Raw genomic sequence first — 15947 nt, 5'->3', positions numbered from 1 at the left:
ATAGACGACATTGGATAATAGCAATTAAAATCAACTGAAAAGTTTGTTGATAATATAATGAGTAAATATATAAGTACGGGTTATTAAAGGTATCACAGATAACTACTGTTACCACAAACACAAGTTTTGAAAAAAAAATTTAAATTTAATTAGGCCAATTATTATAGTAAATTAGGAACACTCACAAATTCCTGTTGCTCCTCTAAAATGAAAAATTAGTATTCCTAACGTAGTGTTTATATGACTGATGGTCAAAATGCAATTAAATTTAGTTCAAATTTAGACAATAATGAAAAGGTACATACTGAAAAGATGTGCTTAAATGCCTAACCTCCGTAAATATATATTTTACCATTTTGTTTAAGTATCATGGCATCTTCACAAAGGGTATAATATGGGTAAGGTGATAAGCCTCTACGGCAGCTCTCTGTCTTAAATTTTATACTGTATTAGTCTATAATATTTCAAGTCTGCCATGCTTGTAACTGGTTTTTTGTTGTATTTATTTATTTACTAAACAAAAAAGCAATATATGTACCGATTCTACAATAAAACAGTTGTTAATATAATTTGAAAAATCTTAATAATTATCAACAAAAGTAGTAAAACTAGAACCTTTGTACACAAGGAAACATTCATAATACAGTAGAAACTTATGCTTTAGGTTTTCAGTAGTGAAGTATAAATAATATGATCTAAGCATGAGATATTAATAGCTCAGTGGTTTTGAAAGCGAATTCCATGCGAACAAACGATTAGGTGCCTGGTAAATGCTTACAATCGCCATGGTGATATTTGGAAATATTTAAGTCACGTGCTGTCAACATTTCCTTTAGATTGCCGGTTCACTTACAATACACAATCCATACAATAAAATTGACTGTAGTAGTCAATGAAATGGTGCTGTGCGAAGATCAGGTAATTCTTTGATTTCATTGCAATTTTTATGACATAATGCATATGTTTACTGTTTGATATAATGTTATGGTTGGTAGATTCATCAATTAATAACGTAGGCTTATAGTAATAATAGTTATGTATTGCATCATAGCAGTAGTGATTGTTATATTATGAGCATGTGTTTTGTCACTCGCGTGTACACACATGACGCTGTTGGAGACTAGCTTAACGCTTCGTATATGCACCATTCTCCATGATTTCATAAATCATAGTACAGTACCGTATACAGTGGCGCAAGTTATTATATTGGGCTTTCGGCAACGGTTTATTAAGAAATTAAATAAATTAATTAAATGATATATATAATGTCTTAATTATGAAAAAATAAATAAAAATTGAATACCATGACGCGATTCGAACTCATGACTTTTGGTTCTTTAGAACGCATCCTTAACCATCCATGGACGTATACCTTATTAGTGGTAATGGCAGTAATGTAAAATCTTTGCTGAAAACCCTGTTTTGTTTGTAAGTGTAGGGGGCACTCTGGTGTCAAACTTTAAAAAAAAGGCCATGAACGTTTATTGGAAATAGACCTACAATATTGCTTGCACGTACGTTCAAAACTGGCGACGCTTTTAAAGTTCAACAACAACAAAAAAAAGCAGTGAGGTTCTGGGGTCCGCCTTGCGCAAACCCATCCAAAATTATCACACTATTCTACCTACGATACAGGCCCACAAGATTAATACGAGGTAATTGCATGTTATATTGTGATTTTGGTCTCTAATAAACTAGATATGGTGTCAAAGGACAAAAAACTATAACATACATACACCAATCGATATACACTTATTATTGCAGCTAGTATGTCTGACGTAAGTAATTGAGTGTTGGACGGGTATATAAGCAGGTTGTAATGTATACTGTACTTACAACACGCATACATGGGCACCAATATAATACAAATGCATTGATATAAATTTCATAATAAATGATATATCCGTGGATTATGTTTATAAATCTTATTTTATCTTCTAAAATATCGTTATCATCGCATTTGATACCATATATATATAAGTCATCACGTCTTGTCATATTGCTTGTTATTTATCTATTATTATTATTATTATTATTATTATTATTATTATTACTATTATTATTATTATTATTATTAATTGTTTATCATTTATTCACTATTATCATGTCACTAAAGTTCATTATCATTATAATCATTATTCCTAATATTACTACCATTATCTTCATCATCAATCAACCAATCTGGTGTTATTTTTTGTTTAGAAATGCTTGATCATATACGATACATTAACACATGGATTTTTATGAATCGAATCCAAAAATATTTCGTTAACAATTAATCACATGATAATTTGTCTTTACAGGAAAGACATAATTTATAATGAAACGATCGAAAGTTGAGGAGTTGCTTAAACAAATCGTAGAATCACCTGAAAAATTTGATGATTACATGCCAAAGCTGATCACGGCAGTGAACGAGTTCGACGAGGAAGAAGATGTGAACAAAGAAAACCTGTACTTCATAGAAAAAGTGGTTGAAAGCCATGTTGTAATTTTGTTTTTTTAAGTGCATTTGGAAGAAAATAAATGTTTTGTTGAATTGAATTGAATTGAATTGTAAAAACAGCTAAGGAATTGTTCGTTGTGAAAAATAAACATAATTTGAATTACATACTATTTATTATTGTTATTAGTTGAGGTCACCGTTTAAGTGGTTTGATTCAGTAAACGCCATTTTAATAATTATCTGTCATTGCAATTATGTACTGGAATTTGTGAAGCATTCCTAATTTACGAACAGATCTGAATTTGAAATCCAAATTAATTTATTTTAAAATCGAGTAGTTTCGTAGGCAAATTACGGGATGACAGTATTCAATTTTTTTAAACACGCGATTATACATAAGCATTATTTTTTTAACACCCTAAGTTGGCGAAGACGACTGCCCATGTATACATCTGACAGCTAATAGTTAAAAAAAAATAGTATAGTTTTAACTACATGTGTTTTTTTTTATCACGAAACATAGTAAAGGTAAAAAATCCGGAGTCATGGCCAAACTTGCGGTTGCTTTGGCAAAAAGGAAGATGACGAGGTATTATCGCAGTATAGTTTATACTCTGCGAGAACGAAACATTTTAAACTGGAAGGTGAGCTTGCACTTAAAACTCTCAATCATATATAATTTCAGTAAATTTTGACAAAAATGTATATTGGACCCTCTAATAAATCACTTGTATTCAATAAATAATAATAAAATAGCACTTAATATGCCATCTATCTAGCGTGCTATTTCGAGGCATAGTGACTCTTAACGAAATGAAAAAGTGTGTGTTTATAAATCGATTTGTTGGAAAAGCAAAACAATGAGGCCTGATATTGACATTGACATTGTTAAATACCTATTAGAATATGAACAAATAGTAAAATTATCTACAGCTTCTGTTGGGCCTTTTGTTTGAAATTTAATAACTCTGCATCTCGTACATTTTATTATTCATACTTTTACTCAATATCATTTAAATCGTGTGATTATGTAGAAGGTACTCTTGATCTCTCCTGTTATTATTAACTCTTATTGTAGTCCTGATAAATATTTTAATTATATTCTTAATGACAATTATGATAAACATAAGATTAAATCACAGTTAAAATAATGTTGTAATGTGGGGATTGTGTTTGCTAAATGACAACTACATACTGTTAGCACCTAAAACATCCACTGCGTTTGGTGGAAGATCTTCTGCTGCTGCAACACTTGCAGTCAGGAATAATCTACCAATGTATATTAATGGACCTTTCCGCTGTTAAGTTTGATTGACACTCCGGAAAGGTCTATTGCGGCTCAATCAGTCAGTGTGTTTAAGTCATGACTGAAAGCTCGCCTTTTCTGAAGTCTGTAATTCCTGCCCCGAAACATTGACACAGAAATACCTTGATGGTGTCTGGCGAAAAATAGTTTAAAGGCTTTCAAATTTAAAAAAAAACACTGTTTTTAAAAATCCAGCCACAAACCTAGACTCAGATATACCGGAATGGTGTCCGGGGCGATAGTTTATTATTATTGTTTAATTTAAGTTTTGTAATTATTATTATTATTATTATTATTATTATTATTATTATTATTATTATTATTATTATTATTATTATTACTATTATTATTATTATTATTATTATTATTATTATTATTACTATTATTATTATTATTATTATTATTATTATTATTATTATTATTATTATTATTATTATTATTGCATTCCACATTGTATTATAGGACCAAAGTGAGGAAGCCATTATGATAATTGAAACATTTGTTGAACCACCGGAAATAAGAATGTCTAAACGAGATGTGGATTGGTACGGAAAAGACCATCCAGAAAAAAGTAATTCGGCTGATTTAATTATCGACTGTGCAGATGAAATGGTAAAAGCGTTTCAGTAAGTAGACTTACTCTTTGTCAGAAGGCTAATGCTTGGAATAAATGTTAATGAATATTTATGAGGGTGATAGGAAGAATATTTTTATGAATTGAGAAACTGTCTATTTCATTCAACGAGGCGAACCGAGTTGAATAGAACTGCTCTCAACGGAATTATAATATATTTTTCTATTGCACGAAAAAAGCGTCCATTATTTGTTTGTTGAAATAAATTTCTATCGTTTGAGATTGTAAGAAAAATAAAGTTCTAATTTCAACAAATAAAGACATTGTATTAGTTGGAGGCGTGATAATGAATGGAACAAAATGAAAATGGCCAGAACTAGTCCTAGGCCTACATTAACAATAGGCTCCCTTCGAGAGCACATGTCTATGCCCTATACTGCCTTATATAGGTATTATATTTACTAATAAAGTATCCACATAGGGATTTGGTTATGAAGAAATATGTGGTGTTGTTTACTGTAGTGTCATGTTAGTGAACTTTCTAGGACAGGTCTTATATTCATTTTTATCTTTAGCTCATGACTTATCCCATCATTCCTCCATACCGGATTTACTCGATCTTACAGGGTTGACTACTAGACGGTAACATGTGTCTAGCCCTAAAGGGGTATAGACACAAAAATGGGTTAGATTATTATGAAATGGTGCAAATACCACATGATATCAAATCCGCAGAAGAATCTATTTAATAATTAGTTGATAATGTTTAATTTCCTATTTTAATAGGAGAGATAAGATAACAAAGAAGGTTGGAACGCATCTCCTGGAGTTGCTAATAAAATGTTTAAAGGGAGCCACCACCGTCCAGATTTTGATTGTCGAAGGACTAACTGATCACTGGAATTTTAATGTTGAAGTTTGTCCGTGGTTTTATTTGGTTGAATAACTCTTGTTTTTATCTACATGTGTTAAGATGATTTTAATCTGTCTTAATGCTGCTGCCGTTGCAGCCGCCGCCACCGCTGCTGCTGCTAAAAAGCAATTGTTCATATAGAAAATAAAAGAAATAAGAAATAAGTTTTTACACTAAAACGATTCGAAAGCGATAACAACATATTTTGACAAATCAAATCAGATTTTTTTTTTTTTTTTAATTCTTTATTTAAAACATCTTTAGGCAGGATAACATATACAGGCGAGATCTTACCACTGTTTTACAATATGGTCCTGCAAACACATATTACAATAACAACAACAAAAGTACCCATCACAGTATAACAAAATAAACAAGTTAAAACTTTGGTGGAAAACTATCCCCCGCCGGACACCAACCCGGTACTCCTGAATCAAGGTTTCTGGGCCAGGAATTACAGCTCAAGGTTATGCTTAACTACAATATGGTAAAAACTACCCCCCGCCGGACACCAACCCGGTATTTCTGAGTCAAGGTTTCGTGGCCGGGATTACCAGGTAGGCATTAGGCCGACCAGCCCTCCTTAAACTAACGTTAGAATACCGCACTTTCGGCGGTAAAGAACAATTAAAACCTCATAAAAAAAGGCAACTAATCCGTTTACCCATAATTGAATCCAAGGACACCAGTGTTAGGCTACGGTCACACTAGCGTCTCAAGCCTGGCTTGACTCCCCGCGGGTGAGATTTTCGTAATGTGACCGCATCTGCACCGACTCGCGCCTGACGTGACCTCGATCTCAATCTACCTATCTCGATCCCGGCTCAGCACCCATATTGACCCTGGTGTGACCGAGATTGACATTTCCTCGTCGGCTGTCGACCAATCACAGTCGATGACGCCGTTGCTTTTAGAAGTTCTTGAATTAAAAACCTGCGAGTTCTTCATGCGTGTTCAATCAAGACGCAATCATTACTTTTCATAAAAGTTAATTCAAATTTTAATTAATAATAATTCGGTTGATTTCGAGCGACCAGGAAACTGCTGACCTGGTAGATTTGTGGGGCCAACCCGAGCTGAGAGACCGGATAGAAAATTAAAAAAAAACAAAACAACAAAACGGGAATTTTTGGCGTGCTTGCTGACAGATTAGCCAGTCTCGGACATGAGAAGAGAACGACGGCCCACATTCAAACAAAAGTAAAGGCATTGCGAGCCCAATACAAGCTGATAAAAGATCAGTTTAAGAAGAGTGGTTCGGGCACGTCTGGTGTAAAATCTTTGATTGCGATCCACCCAATCACACGCGCGTATATTGAATCCCGTGAAACAGAGTTGGCCAAACTCTCTCTTTACTTTATTACGGCTCTGCTGTTTTGACTTTGACTTTAATGGACAAATACTGTACAATTACTTAAATAGATAAAAATGGTAGAAACTATCCCCCGCCGGACACCATCCCGGTACTTCTGAGTCCAAGTTTCGGGGCCGGGAATAAATGTTAAAAGTATAGACCAAGAAAATATAAAAGGAAATGAATTGTGAAATCAGAAAAAGTGTTTCTTATAAGTAATTTTGAATAAATTAAGAGATTGACATTCTTGAATTCTAATTGGGATTTTGTTCCAAATTTTTGCCCCAGAGATTTTTAAAGAGCCATTCATTACAGAGCAATTTGGAATTGGGGAATATCCATGTCGGTCAACAACCATTTCTATATCATTACATAGGCGGGAAGGCGCAACACCATTTATACATTTGTACATTAAACATGCAAGGGCGTAATCTCTACATTCATCAAAAAGTTTCCAATTATTTTGCTTAATAAGATCAATTCCACGAAAATTTATAAAATCAAAATTATTTTTAACTATTCTAGCAGCTCGTTTTTGTAGCCTTAATAGAATGTTTTTGTTTTTGTTAGACGTAGTTGACGTCATAATCATGGAAAAACATTAAAATCGTAGTAGTAGCAATAATTTTATCGTTTTCCATGATTATGACGTCATCTGATATTTTGTTACCGTACACACGATAAATCGTTATCGAATCGAAACTTCTCATATTTTTTTTTTTCTATATGAACAATCACTTTTTAGCTGTTTTATCGTTATCGTTGAAGTATAAACAGGCCTTAATAATAACTACACTAGGCCTACTACTACTACTACTACTACTACCACTACTACCACTACTACTACTACTACTACTACTACTACTACTACTACTACTATTACTACTATTACTAATGCCAATGCATGCTGCTGCTATACTGCTACTACTAGACCAATACCACTCCGTCAACTACTATAAGTACTGATATTTTCATACCAATATAGTATAATAATAGGCTACGCAGTGGTTGATTTTAAATTAATTATATAATGCGTATGCATATGTTGCGCCTGCATCACATTTAGAGAAAACCCAGAGAGCACCGAATTCAATATAAAAGCACATTCAATGTGAAACAGGCGTTCCTGCTCAATATATAGTATGAATAATACATTGAAAACAGATGACGTAAGTGTTAGAAGATCTGACATTAGAACTGCTAAAAGAATAACTTAAATATAATCCTTAGGTTGCCAAAGCTAAAGAACTGATACCCGAGATTTTTCAAGTACTTGATACGTGGTACAGGCAAAGTGATGAGATCTTATTGAGCGAAGATCGTCACTTTCAACACAGGCCCTCAAAAATATCACTGAAAATTGCATTGGAATCAAACTGGTAAGATAACAATGTCAGGGTGTTAATCTAGGTTAAGCTGGAAAAAAAATTCCTTTGAGGACGGTCAAGGGAACATACTATTCACGAGAATATTTTATCTTTCAACCTATGAAAAATATTCTGCTGCTCCACTAATACAAACATTCATTTTATAATAGGGCTAAATCCTAAAAGAAATTCTTGTTATTTAATAATTCATTTAACACAGCATCTTCTTTTCGGAAAAAAATAATAAAATAAATAAACATTTTATTGCAATGCAATGAAATTAATGGGACAAAAATGAATGAAAATGGTGTCGTATTACAATTAAGTTTTATGTTCTAAGGTACATCACAGCGATTAATTAAACCGATGATGATGAATTTTATGATAAGCATATAGGAGTGTCATATCCGCTAATCTAGAGGTAAAATTTACCTACTTTACCTACTTCAAGGTTTTGAAGTAGGTAAATTAACTATACATCAAAGACAGTGTTTTATTTTCTATGTTATGATGTTACCGTACATCACATATTGATTAGATCTCTATGGTTGCAGAAAATCTCTGATAAAAGATCATGAGAATTTGTTGGCTCTTCATTTTGACTATATAACGGTAATGTAATGACAAGAGGGCGCAGCTTGGGATGATTAGATAAAGTTTGAATGAGTTTTTGAATATCATTTCAGGCGTTTAGAACACCAAATTTTCACGGGGGCATGCCTCTGGACCCTAGAGAAATTGTATTTCGATCGGCCCCACTGTCGGTCCCCCTTCTGCCTCCCTACGCTCGTACATCTCTGGATCCTCCCCTGGGACTTTCTCTGCCGGGAAATAGTGGTCTTTTAAGAGAGGTGGTCCTCATTATAACAGAATTATTTGAAGAAAAATATTCTAATTCCAAATACAATTTGCTTGTAATACAGAACCATTGGGTAACCATATGTGGTTGCCACAGTAACCACTACGATACGCAGAATTCTTGCGATCAGCAATATTTTGTTCAATTGCTACTTTATTTGCATTGCTATTCGGCAATGTATTTTTCGGCGTAATCTTTATTCACACTTAACAGTTCTTTGCATACTGTATTTCTAATTGAACGAACGAATGAAATAACGAGTGAAAGAACAAACCAACGAACCGACAATCTAAAGAAAGGACTGATGGAAAAATGGATAGGGGAATGGATAGATAGATAGATGAATGAATGGATGACACAAGATACAAAGATGAATGAATAAATGAGTACATACATACAGTAACAGTTTAATGGAGTAAAACGAATAAATAAAAAAAATCCGGTATTGAATAAGGAATAACAAAAAAATTTCATAATTAATGAATAACTATTCAATTCTTTGATATAAATAAAATATATTAATAAATAAATATCATATAATTCTTTTTTAAAGTTTTAAAATGACGTGATACCTAAGACTACAGTATACACAAGAACGTTGGTATACCTTACGTTATTAATTATTGATATGGTAAACAGCTGCTGCATCCACAACTTTAATATCATTATTTACTTTTTCGATGAAGTCATTCTTGCAGTACAATATATTATGTGTAATACCACACAATGCTGAACGGAAGTTTTGGTTATTTATTAATTCCGTTTTCTTTCTAACAGGAAATAACTTAGTATAACCATTCGACAACATCTACTACATTCATTAGGTCTAATAAGCAATCATTAAACGCTCTTAAATCAGTATAACTAAGAAAGCTACACCGTTTAAGGTAAGGTTCGAATACAATTTCCTTTTCTGTACAGTGTATACACGTGATTCATCTTTCATGATTTTAATGACTAATAGTAGGGTAAATCTGGTGTGTGACCCCCAAAAAAATTGCATAAAAATTTATTTGGAATGAACTAGGAAATGGGTACTGGTTGATTCTTTTAATTATTGCTTTAGAAATGAGAAATTATTAGATAGTCAAAGGAGAGGGGTTATTTCACTAATTCCAAAAGATGGCAAAGATTTTGGATGGATCAAAGTCGTCTATTTGGAATGATATTCGTTATTGAAATTTTGGTGAAATATCTGGCTTAAAATTAAACAAGGCTAAATATAGTTTTCTTAATATTTCGAAAAAAGATAACCTCTTACCAAACAGCGGATACTGCTGAACGACTGGTCCCGTTAAATTTCTTGGCATAAATATTTTTTCGATAAAAACGAACTTATTGAGTTAAATTATGATCTCTTTCACAAGTAATTTATTTATTTACGTATTTCCAACTACATCAAATAATTTTATGGAAAAAACTTCAGCAAACTCTATTTAATTTAATTTGGAATGGGAAACGGAATAAAGTAAGCAGAGTGTTGGTATATTGTGACAAAAAAAGGGGATGTCTTACTATGACTATTTGTAAATTTAATGAAGTCTTAAATATATTCTGGGTCAAAAGATATTTTGATGTTCGATCCAATGATAAATGGAACATTTTATTTTACTGGAAAATTTCAAATATAGGCGGGGAGTGGATTTGGTATTTTAAGCCCAAATTAGTTACTGAATTCTGTTACAAAAAAACTGTGTAATAGCTTTATGTGTGAGGTTATAAGTCTTTGGTTTAAATTCAAAATGCTTTATGATGAGAAGGACTCCGATGAAGTTTTGTGGAATAACTCAAATATTAATATAAATTAAAAAAAACTGTTTATTATAAAGAATGAAGCTCTAAAGCCCTGGTTCTTAATACAAAAAATATTTAAAGAAACTAAAAATAATAAACATTCGATGAATATTTTTTTTAATAAAGTGAATGCCAAAATACAACACTGGGCCAATGCGAAGTAGGGGTGACTCCCACCCAGATCTAGAATTGAATCTGTTACCAACCAATCGACGAACGCCAAAAGATTGGTAGGCTTATTTCAGCAAAATATCACCTAGCAGATTAAAAATTAAAACTTGATCACAGGCTTGTTTTTATTATGAGTAGACTCGACATTTTACTGGTAAAGAGTTTTTAGGCTATATGGTATTTAATGGATATAGGATGGGTGAAATTACACAGAAAATACCGATTGTGTGCCAAACTATTAAATAGAACAAACTTTGTATGACTGATAAAAAAATTACTTTGTTTTTGTTACGATTATGCCTGTAACTTCATGTTTGGTTTGAAAGGTTTTGTATGGACGCCCGAGGTAACAGTATTTGGTTAGGCGTAAACGACGAGAAGCAAACATAAGAATCAAGGTCAATATGATGGAAATAAAATTACTTTATAGAAAAAAATTCCATTTCAGGAAACGCTACTGCGCACACAGTTACACTTGCACAAAGAAAGGAAGACAGGACAAGTGCTATTACCAGTCTCCGACAACATTAAACGTCTGCCAACCCTGCAAAAATATTTTGGCGACTCTAACTTAGGTCGCGAGCGATAGTTCGAAACCAGGGCCTAACAACACCAAAATGAATGGATTTTAAATAGAATATCCACGAATTATGGGTTTCAGAAAATCATTAAATACGGCCTCAAAATGCCATTTGTCGGAGCTTCTCGGCCTCTGGACCCCGCTGGGGCCCTAAACAGCCTCAGCCTACATACAGGCCTATATACAACCTAATAGATTAAAATATGCTTTACCACTTATCATGCTACTTAAAACCATCAGAGAATTGAATTATAAGTAGTGGTACCGGTACCAGTTGTGGAGGCAGTTTCCCATCAGAGTGACTATCAAAGGAGAACTCAACACATTCATTAGGCAAAAATAATCATATGTATTTTTTTACAAAATATAATGCTGTAAGATCGATTACGGGCCTTAAGCACTCACAACTACTAAATTGTTAGAGCTTCCGGGGGATTTTCCCACTAGACCCCTTTCAGAGGTTCCGGGACATCGCTCCTAAACTGCCCTTGGCCAATTTTTTTTGTGAAGGTTTTACACAAGCAAGAAATAAAAGCTCATCAATAAGTAAGAAATAGTAAAAAAAATTAAGTGTAATAATTTTTGTGGCAAAATACCATATCAATCTTATGGTGCAAAAATTGTAATGAAATTAGTGTTCTAATATTGCGCTGCAGTACAATTAAAAATAGAATAGAATTGGAAATTGCCAAAAAAAAAATACCCCTCATAGGTCTGTGTGGCCAAAAGGCGGCTTTGGCCACAGCATCTCAGAATTTTATCTTGGTCCATAAAAATTTGCTTGAAACTCGGAGATTTTCCTTGGCCCTTGACATAAAATCTAAAATTAATTTTACCCTTCAAATAAATTAATTAAGGACCGGGGCTTTAAAGATATCAACTTTGTTTCGGACAAAGGATTAATAACCAACGCTTTATGACATATAACGAGTTTAAATCTTATTACGATTTAAAGTGTAATTATTGTATACATTATTGTGGTTTGATTAATATTATTACAAGATGTAACTAAAAGATGTAATAAAAGGTTGTTCATTTATTTACCATTTACTAAATAATATGGTTAGCGTTATTCCCAAAGCGCAAGAGAAGTCGGAAATTGAGTTTAAAGATACACACCGGAAATATTTAAGATGAACTGGAATTCAATAATATATATAGAATTCCATATAAAAATACCTGTGATACCAATTACTTGCAATTCCGATTTATTCATAGAACCCTTGCCACAAATTAGTTCTTGTATAAAAATTTTTCTAACTAATATCTATAAGTGCTCATTAGGTTTATTTTCCATATTTTTTGTGCTAATCCACAGTATGACTTGAGTCCGTCGAGAGTGAAAGTTTTTAGGTTTTACGAAAGCCTTTGCTCCTGTGACCACTTTCTTGCAAAGGAAGTTGTAACGTAATGATATGAGAGACTGAGCTTGGGCCCCATTAAACATTGATACCATAGCTTTGCATCCAGTTGTTTCTATAGTACCCTGATCTGCCTTTGGTGCACAAACAATTTTAGAAATTGAACGCAGGACAGGATCGCCCTTAGTAACTTTTGAAAGGTAGACATTAATTCATATTGCTTCATTATTTATTTTTCTCTTTTCCTATTGGCGGCATTTTATGGGATTGTGATATGTGACTTAGTAAATTACTAACGATATCACAAATGGCCTTTAATGAATCCTAATTTTTTCTAGTTAACTTATTAATCTTGTCATTTCATATGATAGTGGGAACAAACAAACTTGTTGAAGCTTACCGTGCCGGGCCCCTATCTAACCCATGGATTAAGGTATCATCTTTGTAATATGAGGCGATGTCATTCTCAATTATGGACTAGTTATGTAGTGGTAATGGTTAGAGACTGGCGCATACTTTTTCACAAATGTCCAATAGAGGTTGAATAAGAGAAACAAATAAAATGAAGGATAGACAAAAAAAGCAACACAAAAACAATCAATAAAAAACGAAAAACAGATTAGGTGGATGAGAAAAGATGTAGGCTCAATTAATAGATTTGTTCACATGTTTCTTTTCGATGTCGGATAATAGTTAATCGCATGATAATTTGACTTCACAGGAAATACATAATCTACAATGAAACGATCGGAGGTTGAGGAGTTGGTTAAAAAAATCCAGGAATCACCTGAAAATATTGATTCTTATATAAAGATGCTGATTACGGCAGTGAACGAATTCGACGAGGAAGAAGCCGTGAACGAAAAAAACCTGAACATAATAGCAGACGTGGTTGAAGACCATGTTGTACCAGCAGCTAGGGAATGGTAGGCTGTGAACATAACTTTAATTACATACTATTTATTCTATTGGTTGGGGTCACCGTTGAAAGCAGTTTGCTTCAGAAATGCTCTTTTTAAAAACTGTATTATTTATCATTGCAATTTTATACTGGAATTTGTAAAAATACTTATAACTTAAGCCCAAACTTAAATTTAAGTTCTAAAATTTAAAGAGTCCAAATTAATTCATTTTCAAATCAGGGAGTAAGTAATATATGGGATAACGGTTTTCAACAATAATGGTAATTTTTTGATAGGCTTTACAAAATGTGTTTATTGACTGCGTCACGACATGTACATGACATGCCGGCAGAGACACCCTAAAAGGGTCCTACTAATGGCGGCACCAATAGTCGCACCCTTTCGGGAACTTTCAATTCTATTTTCCTGCAGGAAACGTAATGCACAATAGTCTACATTGTATGAAAATGGCATAAGGAAACACCTCCAACAATAATATAAAGTATAGGTGTTTTTATGAAGCATATTTTAACTTTCGATGATTTCACCAAAAAATTAGGCCTAACTGATCAACGACCCTCAATAGTCACATATCTTGGGTTGTAATTATATTTTACTCAAACGAACCCAGGAAGGTTAATATTCAGAAAAAAGGTAGCATAATTGTAATCACATATGACTAATGTGTGTTGTTTTATTTTTATCACGCAACAAAGTAAGGGTAAAAAGTCCGGAGTTGTGTCTAAACTTGCGGTTGCTTTGGCAAAAAGAAAGATGACGAGGTACTATCGCAGCATAAATGATATTCTGCGAGAACGAAGCATTACTACTACTACTACTACTACTACTACTACTACTACTACTACTACTACTACTACTACTACTACTACTACTACTACTACTACTACTACTACTACTACTACTACTACTACTACTACTACTACTACTACTACTACTACTACTACTACTACTACTACTACTACTACTACTACTACTACTACTACTACTACTACTACTACTACTACTACTACTACTACTACTACTACTACTACTACTACTACTACTACTACTACTACTACTACTACTACTACTACTACTACTACTACTACTACTACTACTACTACTACTACTACTACTACTACTACTACTACTACTACTACTACTACTACTACTACTACTACTACTACTACTACTACTACTACTACTACTACTACTACTACTACTACTACTACTACTACTACTACTACTACTACTACTACTACTACTACTACTACTACTACTACTACTACTACTACTACTACTACTACTACTACTACTACTACTACTACTACTACTACTACTACTACTACTACTACTACTACTACTACTACTACTACTACTACTACTACTACTACTACTACTACTACTACTACTACTACTACTACTACTACTACTACTACTACTACTACTACTACTACTACTACTACTACTACTACTACTACTACTACTACTACTACTACTACTACTACTACTACTACTACTACTACTACTACTACTACTACTACTACTACTACTACTACTACTACTACTACTACTACTACTACTACTACTACTACTACTACTACTACTACTACTACTACTACTACTACTACTACTACTACTACTACTACTACTACTACTACTACTACTACTACTACTACTACTACTACTACTACTACTACTACTACTACTACTACTACTACTACTACTACTACTACTACTACTACTACTACTACTACTACTACTACTACTACTACTACTACTACTACTACTACTACTACTACTACTACTACTACTACTACTACTACTACTACTACTACTACTACTACTACTACTACTACTACTACTACTACTACTACTACTACTACTACTACTACTACTACTACTACTACTACTACTACTACTACTACTACTACTACTACTACTACTACTACTACTACTACTACTACTACTACTACTACTACTACTACTACTACTACTACTACTACTACTACTACTACTACTACTACTACTACTACTACTACTACTACTACTACTACTACTACTACTACTACTACTACTACTACTACTACTACTACTACTACTACTACTACTACTACTACTACTACTACTACTACTACTACTACTACTACTACTACTACTACTACTACTACTACTACTACTACTACTACTACTACTACTACTACTACTACTACTACTACTACTACTACTACTACTTGTATTACTATTACTATTTATTATTATTATTATTATTATTATTATTATTATTATTATTATTATTATTATTATTATTATTATTATT

The 15947-nt window shown here is 32.9% G+C and overlaps 1 long non-coding RNA gene across 2 annotated transcripts; it reads left to right on the top strand.

Moving 5' to 3' along the window:
• The first annotated feature begins 1445 nt into the window (after positions 1–1445).
• LOC117109572 lies at positions 1446–14451 on the top strand. Of its 2 annotated transcripts, XR_004445550.1 has the most exons (5): positions 1446–1655; positions 2304–3090; positions 4215–4378; positions 13447–13651; positions 14344–14451. It is a non-coding gene; the product is annotated as an uncharacterized LOC117109572 (long non-coding RNA). The 2 variants fall into 2 exon arrangements; XR_004445549.1 differs by lacking the exons at positions 1446–1655; positions 2304–3090; positions 4215–4378 and adding an exon at positions 9603–9706.
• The last annotated feature ends 1496 nt before the right edge of the window (positions 14452–15947 follow it).

This window comes from Anneissia japonica, unplaced genomic scaffold, assembly GCF_011630105.1.
Source record: "Anneissia japonica isolate Jap-2015-1 unplaced genomic scaffold, ASM1163010v1 scaffold1511_len2985839_cov193, whole genome shotgun sequence".
Taxonomy (NCBI): Eukaryota; Metazoa; Echinodermata; class Crinoidea; order Comatulida; family Comatulidae; genus Anneissia; species Anneissia japonica.
This window is presented reverse-complemented; position numbering and strand designations above follow the sequence as displayed.